This window comes from Pyxicephalus adspersus, chromosome 5, assembly GCF_032062135.1.
Source record: "Pyxicephalus adspersus chromosome 5, UCB_Pads_2.0, whole genome shotgun sequence".
NCBI lineage: Eukaryota > Metazoa > Chordata > Amphibia > Anura > Pyxicephalidae > Pyxicephalus > Pyxicephalus adspersus.
In genome coordinates this window covers 69539562-69558666 of record NC_092862.1, presented here as the reverse complement: position 1 = coordinate 69558666, position 19105 = coordinate 69539562, and the positions used below count along the sequence as shown (strand labels likewise).

Genomic DNA, 19105 nt, shown 5'->3' with positions numbered 1-19105 from the left:
CGAAAAGTGCAGCTGCATGCAAAAATTATTCCTAACCACTGTCATTTTGTTCATTGGGAGCAGGTGAGGTGATAGTAGAACACTGCAGTCAACCGCTGGTCTGAAATAGCCCTAAATCTATTACATTAGTAAGTATATTGCTATTATTTGTTTTTGTTTTTTTATTCAAAACTATAAAACACCCAGCTATCCCAAACAAAAAAGAAACTAAAAGAACTATTATAACGAATATATATTTTTGAAGAAAATGTGTTTACATGAACACCAAAAAAGGTAATATAATGGGTGTAATATCTGCATTTGTATGAATTTGGCTGCTGAGAAATCACCTTCAATTTTATGCTTATACTTCTTTCTGAGAAAGGACATTTATATAGGGCTTTTTAATAAAAACATTTTTAAAACACTTTCCATCTTCTTAATGAGCTAATATTACAAGCCTTCCTTTATGAAAAATAGAGGAAGGAATGATTGGTGCAGGCAATTACATAATCGATAATGGGAACAGGCATACATATTCAGCTATACCATATCATTTTTATTCAAAAAGTATTCCATCAAAGTAGACCTGTCGCAAATCTGGACAATTCAAACTAAGCATATCTTGAAAAGAAAAATTCATCATTAAAGATTATTTTATGAAGAAAAATCAGTAATATCAGAGTTATACCCTGTAGGATCACATTTAAATCTTAAGTTATATTTAAGTCTCGTTTACAAGACAGAATGGGTGTGACCAATCTTGTCTCCTTTTTAAAAAAAAAATAAAAATTTACATACATTTAATAAGTTTCATTTGTTGGTGTTTTGCCATTTTGTACATAGTTTCCTAAAAATCGGAAGCTGTGGTTATTATGCTGTTTGTCATGCTCAGGCTTAATAAAGGAACTAAAATTCAGTGAATAGAATAACTCAATTTTAAATGTCAGTGCAGACTGTATATGTGCTTCACTGCAGTCTATACACTCCTAAGCAGAAAGGAGCTATAGGATATTCATATATAAATCTAAGCACACGTGGTGGAAGAGCTTTAGCAGAACATGCATCAAATCTGCTCCAATAAACCTCATACTCTAAAGTCAATGTCCTAAGCTTGTAGGCAAAAACTGCGGAATGCTGATCAGAGAATTATAGTAAACAGAAGCAGAGAAAGACATGGAAAGCCGGACGCTTTCTCTACTAAAGCCACGTGCCACTATCAACGCTTGGGAACTTCTAGGCAGAATCTGCAAAAGGCTGATCAGTGGAATAGAGGGAAAGGGACAGAATAAACTAAACATTAGCAGCTGGGTTGTTCTTGATCCAAGCAGCTCTAATGTAGTAACATCAGTGCTTTTGGCTAATTTAAACTACTAGTTGGGTAGTGAAGAAAGTCATGCAGCATTTGTATGACTAGACATTGCACCATCTTGGGTCCTGATGTAGAGATTTGGAATAGTGTTCATAGTTGCACAATGGAAACTAGAATTGTGTTTTTTAGGTAATAAATACATAGCATTTCTTTTCATCTGCTGAAGACTGTATTATAGAATCTTTTTAAAAAAGTTTTTTTTTGTAATGTCCTTTAGCATCTAAGCTAAATTTCTTTAGACAATAAAAAGAGTCATAATTGATTTATTCTATGGGAATCATAAAATATGCATTATTTATTGAACACTTAGAAACATTACTTAACTTCCTTCTTTTGTGTCCCTCAATTGATTTCCAATCTGAAATACTTGTGAGGTGTGGCGGGAAAACCTTTTTACATGATATGAATATCAAAATGACTGCAGGAGTGCTAAATGGAAAAGAATTGAAACATCCACATTAACCTAATGATAAAAATGCATTACACAAACAGTTATAATAATAACTGCTGATATATTATAAAATTGAAATGGAACTAATATATGTATATGTTCTTCTGCCATTTTGTACATTAGGACTTTACATTTGTCAGCAGTAATAGTTGTTGTAATAATACTTACATTTAATAAAAAATAAATTTGCAGCTTCAGAAGCTTATGCAACCCATTACACTGCTAGATTAATATACTGCTCCATTAAATCCTATAAAGTAGCATCATTCTGCTGACAAAACCGAATGGTCATTTACCGTGCTTCATAATTCACACTGACTGTTGATTTTGCTTATGTTATACTTAAAAAAAAACTAATAAATTCACTAAGAAGTTTAGCAAAGGAATAGGAGAAGCCAGAATAAAAAATATTGACTATTGTACTAGGAACCGACTGTTTTACAAACTGATAAAATATTGAAACAAGAGCTTTTCCTGTGGAAACTATATGTTGTGTGTATTTAACATGATATCTTGATGGGTCATAATTTTTTTAAATATGTGATAGAAAGAGAAAATAAAAAACAAATAAATTGCAAATAAATAACAAATAAAAATGTAGTATAAACTTGTATGGTGTTAAGCCAACTCTCTGGTACTGCATCTCCCTCTAGTATCATTTATTTTGCTTTATGTACCTAAAAAATAATTTTGCCTGTATATGTATTCTTAGCAGTTTGATATATTATGTACAGTAGGTACAAGTTCCTTATGCAATAATGCACTCTACTGACTTTTTCTCCCTAGTCTTCTATGTCAAAGCAAAAGTGGTCGTAGTTACAACAATGGGTGCCCCCATAACACCTTGGGTGTGGTTACACATCTTGGTAATCTGCAGTGCTAACATGACCAAATATTGATCTACACAGACAACACCATACCTAAACCTCAGTAAAGGGGATCGGAATGCTGCTGCTCCCAGGATAGTAGGGAACCTACCATCCATGTTTTTCTTTTAACCAGTCCATAAAAGTAAATTTAAGAAAATGTATTTCCGAATTTAAGAAAATGTCCACCAAAGCCAGGACGAATTTCTTACCTTTATTGGTAAACCTCAGTAAAAATGGCTCCCCTATGGCAACATAGTCTATCAGTATAACACCTGACCTTTTGATTGGTAAGTGACTTGTCCTCATTCCTTTAACAGCAAAAACAGAGGATGGTTGATGGCATTAGGACTATTTCCATGCTTTAATCTAGGTGCCAGAGAGTTCTCACTTGTAATACTATTAAGTAGGTACAGTAAACAGACAGGCACTAAGTGACCTATTTACATCATATATGGACACACTAAAATAAACATGTGCTAGCGTATACTAGCTATGCAATCTCTCTCCAAATTTAAGGTTGAAAGCACAATAAGCCTGATTTATTAAATTAAAGACTGGAAAAGATAGAATATTATGGGGGAACCTGGGTGATTCAGCAAACCTGGAATGGATCTGGCCAACTAAAAGCAAATTAATTTTAGGAAATCTATTCATAGTTTGCTAGATCACCCAGGTTCACCCATGGCAAGTTATCTTCCCCAGTCTTGGAGAGCTTTAAAAAAAATCAGGCCCTATGTGTTTGTTCACACAAGCACTGGATGTATGTCCGAAGTAAGTCTAACTACGAAGTAATTCGTAGTTATACTTACTCAGATATTTTATAAAAAAATGTATTGTTATGCAATAATGAGTATCTGTTTACAAAAGAAGTTACATGTACTTACCTTTACTCTAAAAATAGTTGCTCCCATGTGTATGACAACTATATGAATGGGCAATATTTGCTCTTAATACCATGCTATTACAATTATTTATGCATGATGCACATAAACGCATGGAAAAAACATACTGTATGTAAAAGGGTCACTTACTCAGTAGACAGATTCAAATAACTATTAAATATTATTTAGGTGAAGTTGTAGAAATGAATGGCCACTGCAGCATTAGGTAATGACATTTCAGCAGACATTCATTTCAGTGCAAGGCAAAACGGATAGGCAAATCTGCTCTAGTTCGATTTGCTGATGATCCCCTATTAACTTTGATGCAAAATTGTTCTGTTATTCGCCAATTTTTAAATTGTCAATTTGTTCAACCTAAATGAAATGCAGATGATAAATCAGTGTACATTTGGCCAGAATCAGGTTGTTGTAATAAGACCATTTATCTAAAATCTGCTAAGGACAGTTCACAGGAGTACAAGCGGAAATGTTACAAGATTAAAAAAAAACACACACACATGATAAAGCAGTGTAAATTTGGCCAGCAACAGGACAGTTGTTATGGACAAGACTATCCAAATGTAGTGGAGAAAAAATACATCTGATACAACAGTGTAACATTGTCTGGCAGCACAATTTTAATTCTGGATATTAGGCTAAACCAGTGTGTGATTTTTCGCTATGGGGATGAAAAGGGAATGTGAATCCGAGGTGGTTTGGGTGCACATTATACTTCTGGTTTTTAACCCTTTAAGGAACAAATAGTCAGTAACAAGTGAAGGTTGTACTTTTAGCACACAACATTCAAGAAAAAGGTCCTACTATCAACAGTAAATGTAATAATACTCTCTCTCTCTTTCTCTTTATATATATATATATAACAGCAGCGAAAAGTGACTTCAAGCACAAAAATTAAAAGGCAGCAAAGAAGTTAATTTTCCAAAATGATACAAATCCTAAATAAAGTACATCTTTCTAATTCATCTATATTAGGTTTGTCCGCTTTTACTAGTACTTTACTATATCTTGTTATAAAGTTACAGGAAAATCTAATGCCATCACTATTAATCCCTCACAACCCAAGTAGCTTGAATGCAGAAGGTGAAACAAAATTTCTAAATCCACCACTACCCTATGTAATTTGTTTTTAAAAATACTTCATAACTGGAAGAAAACTATTTTTCTTGTTCAATGGTATTTATTTGTATGTATACAGGAAAATATATTAGGCCTGGCCTAGTTCACCTATTTGTCAATAAAATCTTTCATGTAATTGCCCATGTTACCATTCTGTCAATATCCTTTTGAAATGCTCTCCTGCATTTTTTTAAAATATTTCTATTCTGTAAGTAATCTTTTTCTGTCATCAGCAAAAAAATAGCATCACTGCTTTTCAGTTTCATCTCTCAGATCAATTCATTAGTAGATTAAAAAGAATGAGGTCAAGTAGTGATGGCTGTAGTAAACTGCTACTAACTGTAGCCCATTTTAAATATGCTCTATTCTGAACTCTCCATTGTATCCAGGCTTTTAACCATTTTAACCTGTGTACAAATATTTACCCCTAATCCTTTTTATCTCCTGCATCAAGCTATTATGTGAAATAGTATAGAACTCTTTAGCAAATTACAAATTATATTACAAATGGTGCATTTTTAACATCTGAACTTAAACTAATGTTCTTGTAAATTTTGATCATGTTAGCTAGAGATGACTTTTCTGACTATATATAGCAGCTCCTGCTATAATTACGATATTCACATCACACAGTACATTAGTGTGGTGGCCAGTAGGAAGAATGCCTGCATCTGACAAAAGAAAATGAATGCAGACACCTCATTAGACCTTTAAGCTGTAATATATTTTTATATATGACTTTTGAGTTTGGATATACTTTTAAAACACTGTAGAACACTGTATATTATTATGGTCTAATTTTAAAAAATATAAATTCATTACACAACATGAAAAACTAGCCTATTTCTTTAATTATTTTTGAAAGTCTATAAGCAATCTGTATCAAAGCATTCTGATTTATCAGAAATAGAATTTATTATAGTGGTGATTTCAGATCTCTGTGAAGGGAGATAATACTTCACAAAAATATGCATTAGTATGACACAAGGCATGTCGTTACTTGAATGTATAAATTATCATTTTTTACAGTGCAAATCAATTGTTTACAACTTTACCTATCACAGAAGAATTGATATTATTACTGTATTTTCAAAAATGTATATTATATATATGCTACATTTTGACACTTCTGTGCCCAACATATGAACTTTCTGTCTGATGCACTGTCTTTCTAGTCTGCTGATGATCCGTGTGTCAAGGTACCTACTGTATACAGAAGGTCCTGTCTTTTCTCACATACAATGATACTGATGCTATCCTGATAATATTGTCATCATACTAACTTCAATTTACCACAAAATGAATGGCTCAAAATAGCTGTTACCTGGCACAGCTGTATATTCTGAGCTTAAAGTGGAATTACAATCTAGCATTACATACAATAGAAATTTAAATGCCAGCTCCAGTTTGCCCATATAGCTTTCATACTTTCCTTTTTCCCAAAGTAGCATAATCTATGTAAAAACACAATTCCCCCTTTTCACAGTACATTCATTTTTCAATTAGTCTTTATACATATATAATTCATACTATTTAGGGGGAGAGCTGTGAGTGTTAGGAGATGCTTATCTGACCAGCGATCCTGTCCTGTGCGCCATCACAATATCAAACACTTTTTTTTCTGTCTGGAGATGTAATTTGCAGCAGCAAGGAGAAGTAAGAAATAGCAGCATCCCCTGCTTCCCTGTAGCCGTGCAGCCTGATGTATTTTATCGGCATCCCCAGCACACACTGTGAGGTTGTGCACAGCTGAAGGGGATATTATGAGCATATTAATTCCTGACTTTGCACTCTGCAGTGCAATTGACTCCTGGGACTTTATAGCCTCACTGCTCCCAGTCACCAGTGCCTGTTGTAGTGTTAAGCTGGGCTAGCTTGCTACCGGAGTGTATTCGTCTAACTTACTGTTGCTGACCTTACCTGTTTCTCACTCTGTGAGTTTATGCCACCTGAACTGATCTTTTACCCGTGACCCCAACTCTGCTTGTGTCTTGCCCTTGTGTACATCGTCTGGTGGATAGATTATCTGTTTGTGACCTCTTTATCTGTATTCTCTACTTATCCCGGTTGGAATCTTGGTACTGCTTTATCTGGGGGCTCCTGGTCCTCTGCCAGCCCTTCCCAGACACCATCCCTTTCAAACTAAAGCATGAGGGCAAATGTGTGCTGGAAAATGCAACCAGTCTCCCGAGGCTGTAGGGCTGATTGTTTCAGTTTAATCACTTTGGGTACTTTTTTAAAATAATTCTGTTCCTATAAATAATGATTGAAGTAATTTTCGGTTTCATTCCACCAAGCTTTACAAGAAAGGGTGTGCTTATGGGTCGAGCTGCAGCCTTTACCATGAGATTTTGAACTCTTCAAGGTAAATGCTTCCAAAAAACCTCAGTGGGGTTAGGTCTATTTTTACCATTCTTAAAAATCAGGGGCACCCCTACCTAAAATGAGTCTTGGAATGTGTTAAATAATAGTAGGTTTGCACAAACACATGTATCACACTTTCAGTGTTGACTGGACAATCTGGGTAAGTAGGGTGTAAAGTCCTCACTCTAAACCCATATTACTTGTAATTGTTTACTTGTGAATTGTTATGTTTTATTCTCTACCCTTTCTCGTGGACCTTTTTCACAGTTGACAGTACCCTTTCTACTAAAGAAAGAAACAAGAACTTACAAGGGGTGAAAGGGTTATAACATAGTGAATAGAGTAAGTGTCCCTTCGTCTCACTGTATTTTGTCTTTTTGGCTAATATTAGTGTCATATTTTAATAGACTTGACTAGTTAAATACAGTTTACGAGACATAGTTCAAATGTATTGAACTGCTTAAAACACAGCAGTCATGTAATTATGTATTAATGAGCGCGCTCTGTGATTAAAAGGACATATACAATATGGTAGGGTTTGGTAATGCAGACTGTCCTTGATGGCCAACATATACAATAACTATTGTATAATGTCTTTCTTTTTTCAAATATTTATACCAGATAAGTTAAATCCAGAACTATTTAATGATTGTGTTAGCTGAAAAAAGAAGAATATAATGGAATATGACTTAATATATACTGTAACTGTACAACAGGAAAATCTCATGATTAAATGCTTTATCTTTTCTACTTATCAGTGTTTTTCATATCAGTGAAAAGAAATGTGTTTTAATTCTGTCCGCAAATGATTTATTGTAACTATTAAAAAGGACAGCAAAGCAAAGCTGAAGTAATAAATGGTGCCTACAAAGATTTTAAAAGACTAGGTTTCATACAGAATGGCTCATCGCATTCCAGTATCAACACATTATAATAAAATTTTAATTCAAGTTCAATTACTTATGGTTTTACATAATAAAAAAATGTGTAACTTCATATTCCTTCTGCCTCAGAATTGTAGGCCACTACCATTTTTAAATTTAAAGCATTAAATACGATCTAATGCAGTTTGCTTTTATTTATTTAATAGATTTAGTTGAAACATGCCATAACTTTATTAATAAAAAATCAACAATACTTAAAATATATGTAACTATGGGAAACCTGGAACCTTTTCTTATCAATAGATATTATCAAGTCACAAAGCAATATGTTTAAATTTTTATTCTACTTTATTAGCTTTATTAGCTTTTTTGTGTAATGTAAAACAGTCAAAATCCTCATCAAGTAAAAAGTTAATTTTTTAACAATGATGAATTGTTCCTGCATGTTTATGCATAAAATTTTCCCCCTTAGTGTTGGAAGCCATCAAACCTAAAATCATATAACACAGCTAATATGCGCATGTGCTTAAATCCTTGCTGAGACACATATGCATGACAGACAGTTGCAATGAGGATTCAGCGCAAATGTCTGCAATAACAAGCGTGACAAGTAGAAGTGTGCAGATGTGCATGCTTCAAATGCTACAGAAAAACATTTCAATGTTCATAAATGCACACCCACATTCATTCTTCAATTTTGACTTTTTACAAATTTTTTTTTGGACAACATTTACCATATTTATATTTTGTCATCTTATTTTTTAAACCCCTTGTGCTATAACGGAAAAATGGTGGAGCTTCAATCGGTAATACCATTATTATTTGCCATATCCTCAAAGGAAGCCCAATGGCCCAATTATTATATGATCTAGGCAAACTAAGTTAAATGAAGTATCTGGACCAGATTTCCATGTGTTCTCAAAGATTTTTTTTAAAGTCATCGGGCCACATAAAGAAGATGCACTTACACTGGGTGATCCAGCAAACTTGGATTGGATTATTTCAAAAGTATTTGCTATTTGCTAGCAAATGTTTTGACTCCTGCACCAGATCCTTTCCAGGTTTTCTGGAACTTTGATAACAGTGTTTTTTAAACGTTTTTACCAAATCATTTATGTCCTATAAGATTAATTTCAATAGTTGGGAAGATACTTAGGAGATTGATAATGTACCACATAAAAGAGTTTTTGTTACAAAAAAAGAAAAAAAATATTTCAGGCGAAACGGTAGGCATAGTAGATACTGTCGATACTTGAACTTTGCAAAACTATTGACACAGTACCTTACTGACAGTTATTTTTTTAAATCTATTTATGAATGATATAGGGATATATTTAAAATGCAGAAAATATGACCTTTACCAAACATTCTCCTGTGGAGAATCCACTAGATCTATGTGTTTTCAATGGCAACGACTTGATTCTCCACCAGAAAATGTTTGGAATTAAAAATACCATTTCTGTATTTAAAGATGGCGAGGGACACAAGGAAAGTAAAAGTAATATTTTATTAACCCTTTAGACATAAATAAGCATTTAACTCTTCCAGCGTGGATCTTGACCCACGCCATGGGAATGCTCAGCTTTAGATTCATTTGGGTGCTAAAAACATGCATGGTGACATACATCATACATTCATCATTAATTGGGAAAATCAATAATTAAGAAGGATCTGAGTGCACTGCTAGATCATGTGACAGTAGCATGCAATGCCAGGTTGCAGTTTCTAAAGCAAGCAAAATCATTTATTGATTATAAGTGGTATAGACTCCAAAGAGAGGAAAATTATTATATTGGTATATAAAATAAATGTAATATCCTTGAGAGGGGGGGATCATCTTTTATTAATATATATAAATGGTCAACACAGTGAAGTTGGTACAAAATAATTAATTGCTAAAAACAAGGGGGCCCTTTTTGAATTTGGAGGAATAGTGGTGTTACCTTCAGCATATGTTAAGGCTTCTAAACAGTAAGCTTTAAAATTGTGGAATAGATTATTAAGAATCTAGATTTAGACAGTTCATTTCATTCAGTGTTTCTCAGCCATGGTTTCTCCAACGGTTGATAGGGGTTCCTTGAGCAATGAGCAATTTCTGTCTCTCTGGTCAGTTTAGCAGTTACACCAATAATCTTTTTGGCTATCTGTAAGGGTAACATTCTTCCCAATGGCCAGCAAAGTTGGAAGCATTGTTCCCACTGACCACCACACTAGTGTACTGTGGTCATAGTAATTATAGAAGGTAGTCCCTGAAGACCTGAATGTTATTCTAAGGGGTTCCCCCCAAGGTAGAAAGGTCACAAAACACTTATTTGATTTGATTACCTGTGGGTAAGTCCTGTCCTATATATGAAAATACTTTTTGTTTATTTATGTATTCTATTTTATCTGTTGAACGCATTGAACTTTTATTATTTTCCAGTCTAAATGGTTCAAACTTAACACTACTTTACATAAACTATTTTTTAGTAATATAAGGAAGTTGTCATTCCTCACAAGTTGTTCAGCATATGCTAGTTTCATAAATGCTAAATTTACTCGCTGCCATTAATTTTTTCCATTAGCGACATTGAGCAAGTAACTAGACTGAAAAAGTAAACAAAATCATTAGCTGCACACTTAGTGTCGGTGTCAGTATTGAGTGAGGACCAATATGATTGCCAGGCAACTATAACATTTTTTAAAATTAAAGCTCAGCAGTGGAAGTCTACATGTTTCTCCCATGACGACTCTCCTTTAAAGTAAGCCTCTTTAAATCAATAAATACAGCAAAAGCAAGGTAACATTAGACACAAGTTCCTGCAAATACCCTTTGCATTATTTAGTGCCCTATAAATCCCAAAATTGTGTACTGTTTGATTTGTAATGGTGTATTTTGTGTTTAGGTCTTAAAACTCTGCTTTTCGTCCCTTTTGTGATCACCTTTGTACCAGTCAGTTAAGACATGCATCGCATTGAAGGTGTTGCCTTTATTTTTTTTGGTACTGTCATAGTCAGATAGTTCCCTGGGCCAAAAAAATCATGCGCATGAATCTTTCACATTACATATTTTATTATATTTTGGCTTTCCATTTTAGATGAACAGTGACCGACTACCTAGAGCAATATTTCTTGACCTTTTTAACATGGGGTAACCTCATGAAATAACTTAAAGATCCCCAGGTAACCCCTGTTATAGTTACTATATTCCACAGCTCACAGTATCTTAGAGTGATGGTCAGTTGAAGCAATGCCTCCTATGTTGCTGGCCTGTGGGAAGGCTACCAGTCTTACAAATCAGCATAAAGATCATTGTTATCAGTGAATCTGACCTAGGCGTCACAAATTACTGTCATAAGTTTAAGTAACCCCAAACAGTCTCCTGAGGAACGCCTCCACTTATGTCTACTTAGCATACTCAGGTTTACACACTTGTTTGGGTATGATTATAAATGCATACTAAAGAAGCATCACTTTGCAATTATTTATTAATAAATATTGATTAGCTTTGCTGGCACATGAACTTGACCTTTGCAAATCTGGCCTGATGACTATCTGGAATCAAGTTATTAAAAAAGTTTAATAATGAAAAGTGAAGTCATGTTTATTTTAAACACCCAATCCTGCACAAAGCAAAATCATGTGTACCTGTAGCTGTTGGGACATTTTAAAGTGAATGCATATTCACTTTGCTATGCAAACATTTTGGTTATAAGAGAACATTATCTACTACTCTAGTAAATCCACCCCATCACCTTATTCTTATGTATTTTCCACTAATGTATTTTTACAAAAATCAGGTTATGGGTCAGAATAAAAGAATAAATAATCAATTTTAACTGTCACTTTGTCTTACAGCTTTTATTTCCCAGTACATAAATTATCTAACCAATATAAAGATTCCCCAAACCATTCAAAGTAATAAAAGTGTTTCTTTACGCCATTTTCAATGGGTTTGAAGCTCACTGAGCATAGCCTTCAGGTCGGATTTTAAAAATCAGATCCTGTATTGCTTCACTGAGCCTCTGAGCCATATTCCAGACAATTAATCATTAAACTGGTTGTGATCTTCCCAGCTGACAGCAAACAGGCCAAATGTTGCCTGCACTATGTTTCTGTTTAAAACCTAATCTGCTAAATAGTTCAACAACCTGGTCTTACTGCTTAATATTTCACATGATCTTGTCTAACACAATAAAATTGACTGTAGCTCTGAACAATAATAGTGATACAAAGTTATGATATTTATTTTAAATTTATGAATGTCGCTACAAACAACTAAAGATATTATAATGTATTTTATAAAGGATAAAGAATGTTGGAATAATCAACTGATTTTAATGGCTGATACAATCTTTTTATTACTGCAAAAGTATGAAAGTAAAGGCTACTAAAAATGTCAAAATGTCAGAGGCAATACATTAAGAATACAAACTGATATACATTTTAAATTAATCTTTTTAACAAAGAACCTACCACTGACTGGGTAAAGAAGTTTAATATTATCATGAAATAGTTTGTAAATATAGGGTTTCATTAAAAAAAGCCATATTTCTTAAAATGTGGTACATAGGTGGCTGCAATGAATGGTACAGAGTGGGTTAGAATTAATTCGAGGGTATGATCTATATGATGAAATATGTCCAATTTGTTTAAATCCATAGCTTAGTATAACAATTGCTGCAATACAAAATACAATGTATGGTAGTACTTATGCTCAAAATGAAAGGCACTGTTATAACAGTATACATTGTCAATCAATGTATATTTCAGTTCATTCAGTTGTAAAAAAAAGATATGTACATATTAACAAAGATGCATTGAATGGAAAATTACAAATCTCTCTGGATTCAATAAAACAGAGATAAAGTGTATTAAACTGGACACAAATACTGTGGTAATTATAGTTAATCAATGCAAAGCATTCTTTACCTTATTTTGATGAGTGAATTCAGGATATTAGCGTCCAATTACAACAATAAATGAACATTTTTGTATGTTGCGGATAATTAATATATAATTTAACACTGTATATTTTTAAAAATAATTACAGTAAACATTTCAAGTATGATAATCACATAGGCAATTATACATCTTTTGATTGGTATTTGGCATTTTACTGGATTGAGAAATATAGGTTGCTATAGTGAGATTGTATTCATCAAAATTACCACTCAAAAAATCCTAATCAATCCAATAATGTAGGGAATCAAAATGCAAATGAAACAAAAAACACTTCAAACATGTAATCATGTCATTCCAAATAGTTTAGACAAGTCCTTCTGGCCCAAGGTAAAGTAAGAACTATCTGTGTTATAATACGAGACATACAAAAAAAATGCTATGTCTAAAGTATTGTACGATATAGCATATATCTTAGCATATAGCATATATAGCAATAAAGCATATTTAATCATTAAAGAAGTTAAATGCAGTTAACAGACAACTTTAAGAGCGTGCCATATGTGTAGAAATTGTGCATCATAAGGGGTAAATGTGAGCACTGACTTATTTTACAGGGAATATATGTTTGCTACATGTTAATGACAGTTCAGATACTAGTCTCATGATCTGTTCATAAATCATCCAGACATTTATTATTGCTAAAGGAAACAAAAAAGTAATAAAAACTTTCAAGATGGTAAGCGAGAGCTTGAATAAACAAGGAGCCAGGTATTTACCAAATGATGAAGAATACATATTTACCAAATGAAGCTTGCCTATGATCCTAATATATATTTATATATATATATTAATCTTACAAACTGAAAGGCATATACATTTTACTACATTAGTTAATATCTAACAAACTCATATATATTTTTCTAGACATTAGCATAGTAAAATGTATATGCCTTTCAATGACTTGACAACTTTGACCAAACCAGAGCACTGCCTAGCTTTAAGATATCCCAAAAGCCTTTGCTATACACGATTCTTCAAAATTGACATTTTTTTTTTCGGATCTATTTTATCCATAACACAGCACAAATCCAATATCTAAAAAAGTAGGATAACGAATACACCCAGCAGACAGTCCAATTGTTAACACAGTTGATGTAAGACATTCCTAATTTCTAGATGGTGGGCAAATGGGGGGGGGATGTTGATTTGATATGTTTAGCATTCTGCTTTATTATGACCTCAATGTGTTCTTAAAAAGAGGTAACAGCATAGCTACGTTTTAGGGTTAACATATGATACACTGGTTACTCTACTGATCCTATGACTTTAAGCATGCATATCAAGACTCTATACTCCCCTCATGCTTGTTTCAGGTGAGCACAAAATACATTGAAGCCAGAAGGTCAGCATGCCATCCAGGCAACTAGTATTTTTCAACAATGATTAACAATGGAAGATTCCATAAGTTTTTCTAAACTGGATTCTTTTAAATCCTTATAAACCAATAGCAACCTGCTTCATGTGAAAAAAACAAAAAAAAAACAAATAAACCAGGAGAATGAATTGGTTTTGTTCTGCTAAAATATGGTGCACTCTTGGCATTGACCATAGTGTTTTTAGACATGCTTAAAGGATAAATGTGAAAACAGTATTACAATAAACCCAACAACCAAATATTCTACTTAACGCTTACAGGCATTTAAATTTAACCTTGAGAGATACATTTTACAAATAATGAGCTGTCAATTCAGTCAAGATCAGCCGATTCAGGAATTTATATAATTGCTTTAGACCTTTCAATGCCCTTGATTTAACTATTGTACTGAGAAGTATAAAAAGCCAATAATCATAGTTCAAGATTGAAGAGCAGATGTGAATATACAATTAACTTATTTTACAATTAAATTATTTTATGTAGAGGCTATGAGAAATCCTGACTACTGAGGAATTCTATATATTCTAACTAAATTCTTCAATAACAGTGATCATTTAATAACTGCAGAAAATCCAAGGTTATCTTAAAAAGTACATGATTTACTAAAGCAATCATTGGAATGCAGAACAGTTTATTCCATGTATTCTGATCACGCTATTATCAATACTATGTCTTCAAATCAACATTCCACATCATATTAAGTTCTTAAAATGCTTGAATTTTTTCTATATATACTCTATGGGGTATATTTATCAATGTTTTACACAACTTTCACTCGAGTCAACCATTACCAAATCAGTTTTATGGGAAAAATGGGTGAATTTTGGTTAAAGTTGTGTGAAATTGTTGATAAACAGACCCATATTTGTTTGTATAGTGCTAATAGAACCTCACATATTTACCATTTTAACATTTTAATTGCATTTGGTATTGTTATTATTTTAAGCAAGCAGGAGCATCACTTTTTTCTGAAATGTCAGTATAACATATTGCACCCATTCTATCTATGTATTCAGTGCTTCTGGTGCAATTTATTAAGTAAAGCCTTCAAGGTGATGCTCGGAACACTTTCACACCAACTGTGGTCTATTTAAAATATATAAATAACTGCGAAGCAACAGTTCCTTCCAATCCCAGTAAATATTGATTTCTTTACAGCTGGTATTCATCATCCCATGTTTGGGACCTTCAAGGTAACAAGAAATATGCAATTACACCAATTCTACTATATAGTGCTGGCAAGACAAAACACTTCATCATATAATTGTGTTTTGCTGAATCATTTCATTTCTTAGCGTCAGTTTCACGTGTTTCTGCTGCCTGGCAGCTTTACTGCTGATCTGTCCATTAATATCACAGGGAAGGTCAGAGGTAGCAGCGGATAACATCTGGTAAATAAGTTTTACATAAGGCACTTCTGCTTAGCTAGTGTAACAATATTGCCTTCCACCTGTCCTCTAATGCTCCTGCACTGCCAAACACAATCTTTTACTATCTAAACAATACATTGTTTCAGCTAAATACAGTTATTTTTTAAAAAGCATGACCAGAATTGTATTTCTTATAATAAATATAATAAATGCATAAAGCTGAACATTGTAAAAATCATTCTACTGTACTCAGCGACTCTAAAGTCTTTATTCTGCTAAAATCAATTTACATTAGTAATGATGATATTTAAGTTAAGAACATCATAAAACCAAATATAAAAAGTGACTATAGAAAAGGCAGTATTTCATGCTGTACTGAACAAATCAAGTGTTATACTGCATTCAATTTAATTTAGAAAAAAAGTTATTAGATATAAAAAAAAGAAATACACACAAAACAGATAACTTGAGAACACCAGTATCAGTATATCAGTTTACTTACCTTGGATCAAACTATGCATTAGGCACATCAATATGTGTCTGGCAGGATGGTGTCAATGCATTCTTCACCCTCCTCACCAGTAACTTCACTGCTAAATCTGCTCTTATCTAGAGGATCCCTCTTCCAGTATTATTTGAACTCTGACAAGCAAGGGATTGCAGTCAAATAGACTATCTGATTGGTTTCCTTTCAAAGCTTGATTAATAAGCAAGTCTCAGACATGAGGAGATTGTGCTGCTGATAGAAAAGCAGTATTCAGCATGGTGGGTGATAACTAAGGGAGGAGGAGAGATAGCTGGAGTGAAATCTTGGCTGCACACAGAATGATTTGCAAATGAATAGGGTGGGTTGTAACACAGAGGAGGGATCTCTTAAAGACTACTTTGTAACAGACTACATCTTAATCAGCCCCATCTAATCTGTTTTTAGTGACAGTAGCAGCTAATGACATCTTTACAACTTCAGCATCATCAAAAAAAAAAAAAAAAAAATGATATGTCATCCTAATGCTATAGTAAAAACAGAGATTCATTTCAATGTATAACCCCTGCAGATTACCTGGTAAAACCAACTTGATCAATGTACTCAGGATAAAATCGCAGATCTCTGCATGATTGAAGCTATTTTTAGGTTTGTTGGCAGGGATTAAAGCATTCCATCTGTTTAAGCATCTAGAAAAATAGAGGAAGCACAAACCCAATATTAAATATGTTAATTAAGTGGCAATCAGATCATTGGTGTAATTTAGGCAGTATTTAAGATGTTCAAAGCTACATTTAACAATTGGCACACTTGTTTAATATAATAAAACCAGAACTGTGTGCAGCTCTTTGAAATACCTTTGCAGCATTGACCTTTGATGAAGCATTGTTTGTTCATGAAATCTCAAAAAGCAAGTTATTTTTAAAAGCATGACTTCTAAGTTATTTCTAAAACGGTTACCACCTACATTTTTATGCATATATTTGCACCAGATGGATGATCAGTATGCTTAGAAATTAAACGTGACAAGCCTTCTGGCTAAATTTTTTTTTTTGCTATTTTTTTATTTATGCCTTTTCTGCATAGATATTATATTTAGTAGAGATGCGTAGCCTGATTATGGATTCACCATGGAATACCCTGATTTATTCACTCATAGGTTAAACATTAAACACTATCTAGAGCAAAAATGGGACAAAGGATCTGATTTATTAAAATGAGAAGTACAGTGAAGTCAGGTGAAGTGAACCTGTGTTCCTTTTAAATATCCAATCATGCATAGAAAAAAAGCTTTTTATAGCTGAAATCTCTGGAACGTGATTAAATGATTTTTGTGAGCTCACATCCAATTCCTTTTTTTGCACTTTATCTCGCCTTCCACTTTGATAAATCCAGTCCAATGTTTGTACTTTAACCCATGCCTCCCAGACAGCTTCTCTTTGAATAAATAGTGAAGTGAGATATTCCTGCACTTTTTACCCTAATGCTAATTGAAGGCATTAGAAATGTGCTGATCAGGTCCATGCTCAGGTTTGTAAAACATGTTATTTCTGCTCCCACTTCAAAGTATAAAGATATATATATATATATATATATATATATATATGGGTTTTCTGAATTCTTAATCTCACTTTCAGAACTCCGTATGATGGTATCAATCTGTCAAGGCACATGCTCCCAGAATTGGCACTGCATTGTTGATGCTCCATCTAATGTCCAACAATGCCAGGGTCATTCCTTCCATATCTTTTAAAATATTATGCATATTATTACACAAAAATTACATAATGTTACCATAACCATATAAATTACATAAGTAAATTTCCTGTAGTAATACTGTATAATAAAAAAACACTAAACAATTATTTGTAATGTAATACAAACATGTATAGTGAGGTGGTCTCCCTGTAATGTCACTTGCTCACAGTTTTTGGAAGTCTCACATCCTCCCTGTCCCTCAATTATGGCATTGAATATCCTACATGGCTGTGACCAAAAGTGGAAATGGAGTGATATGTGTTAATAGGTATATATGTTAATACTGTTGCATTTTGTCATATTTATTTATGTATGAAACTGGTCTGCTTAATATTGTAGATGCATTGGATGGTGTTTCTGCTAATGAAGTATTTAAGTGAAATGCGTCAAGGAACACATGTTACATTTATGTAACAAAAATATACAATAATGGTTATGTATGTTTTTATATTATATTTTATGGACCTCAAAAGTCCATTTAATGCAATTGGTAGTGGTTTAACAATTGTATTATGAAAGGTGGAACAATAGATTATGTTTTTTGCTTTAGACCCCTTTCAGGACTTCATATTGACTGCATTTAGAGTTTGTGCACAAAAAACAGGGTTTCCTTATGGATAACCAATCAATTGACAGGACTTTGAGGGTCAAAAATAAATAACTTCCTTCAAATATTTAAAATATATAAAACAAATACAGCTTCATTAGAAATCATTACATTACAAAATATACAGCACAGAGTATAAAAAAGGTATAGTACTGATAAAGATCTCCTTGTGGAAAACTCTCTAGGAATGAGGTAATCCAAACTTCTACTCGTTTCACGGAAACTCCATCCGCTTTCCCAGGAAGAAGAGGTATCTATATGCTGAATGCTGGTAATTACCTAAGAGCTCTTCTCTCATAAGTTGTTAATTAGGGCACAGCAGGAGTAGGGCGAAAGGCTGGTAAGCATCTCCATATCTCAGCCAAACAAAGAGGAGGAGAATTTTTCCATATAATAAAGGACTCTTTTGGTAGGAAGAGAAGTAGCCTAAAATCAGTTGCCTGTGTATTACTTCAGCTGTGTGGAGTAGGTATGGCTTTCTTTCCACAAAGCTGAAGTAATACATGTTTGTTTGGATTATCTCATTCCCAGGGAGCAATCAGCATATAGATACCTGGTTGAAGTTTCCGCAAAAGGGGTGGATTACCCCATTCCTAGAGAGTTTTCCACAAGGAGATCTATATCACTGAT

At 33.4% G+C, this 19105-nt stretch overlaps 1 protein-coding gene across 1 annotated transcript in view; it reads right to left on the bottom strand.

Moving 5' to 3' along the window:
• The window catches only part of LOC140331106 (cadherin-9-like), a 90637-nt gene extending 74212 nt beyond the window's left edge, over positions 1-16425 (bottom strand). Inside the window, exon 1 of the mRNA XM_072411845.1 lies at positions 16129-16425. The gene's annotated coding sequence lies outside the window, so the exon portion shown is untranslated. The remainder of the gene's footprint in view (positions 1-16128) is intronic.
• Between the last annotated feature and the right edge of the window lie 2680 nt (positions 16426-19105).